Raw genomic sequence first — 1,197 nt, forward strand, 5'->3', positions numbered from 1 at the left:
TGTTGGTTGACAAAATATTATTTTTAGCAGTAAGGGGATAGCATGTCCCAAATAAACAGTTATAACAGATTTTATTATGTAATTCAGTCTGAAGTGTGCGAATTATTATTTTTACAGAAAGACCATACACCTGCAGACACAAATATAGATAAATAGGAAGATTTCTTTGGGAATAAATTGTCAGGGATTTTTTTTTTTTTAAATCCGAATAATTTATTCCATTATCAAATTGAGATTTATTTATCATTTTGATGGAAGCAAATGATCTGTGATTGTGCTAATACATAAGAATTTGAAAACACACAAGAAGTAAATAAACATTTAAAAATCCAACACCTTCGTGGTATTGATCATGTAGTAATAATTTCTCCTGTTTTTAATCTCTGCTGAAGGAGTTAAATTAGAAAGTTTTTATGTAGTTTGTGGAAACGGGCTTTACAAAGCATTAGAATACAGTCCTAAATATCTTAGTATGTTTTTGAATTTCTACTCTTAATTCCCATTAATTGTGACTTGAATTTTGAAGCCAAATAAATTATTGTAATTAAATGCGCTTTTTATAATTCCTGTATTTTATAATTTTTTATTTAAATGTTCACTAACCCAGTATTTGTGAATAAGATTAAAGTATCCATTTGATAAATTGTTTAATAAAATTAACAAAATATACATTGTATAAAAAAATCAATAGAAACATGTGCCTAAAATCAAGAATGTTAAGGTACAATTAAGATAAATATTACTCCATCATAATCTTTTTGCTAAGTACAAAGCTTTCTGTTTAATATTTGTTTTAGAACATTGTGTATCGAACCTGCAAAATACTGATTTTTATTTATTTATTTATACAAAAGCGAACGTATTAGTGAATGTTGCTATATAGGAAATTGTCGGGGGACAGATTTAAGTTAAAAAAAAATAATAATAATTAAATGAAAAATTCAAAAAAGGAAAATGGGCTGAAAATATGGACTTTAATATTTGGCTTTTTAAATTAAACTAAACACATAAGTAAACGAATGAGTAAAAATAATTTTGCAACTAATGAAACGTTTTAAGTATATTATATCCCCATATATTCATGTTGACCATCCGAATATATATATATGAATATATATACTGTACTATGCATATGGTACTTATTTATAGCATCATCATAGAACAATTAATAAACTTAGTAAGGTACTAATTAAATAT

This window comes from Spea bombifrons, chromosome 9 (genome assembly GCF_027358695.1).
Source record: "Spea bombifrons isolate aSpeBom1 chromosome 9, aSpeBom1.2.pri, whole genome shotgun sequence".
Lineage (NCBI taxonomy): Eukaryota > Metazoa > Chordata > Amphibia > Anura > Pelobatidae > Spea > Spea bombifrons.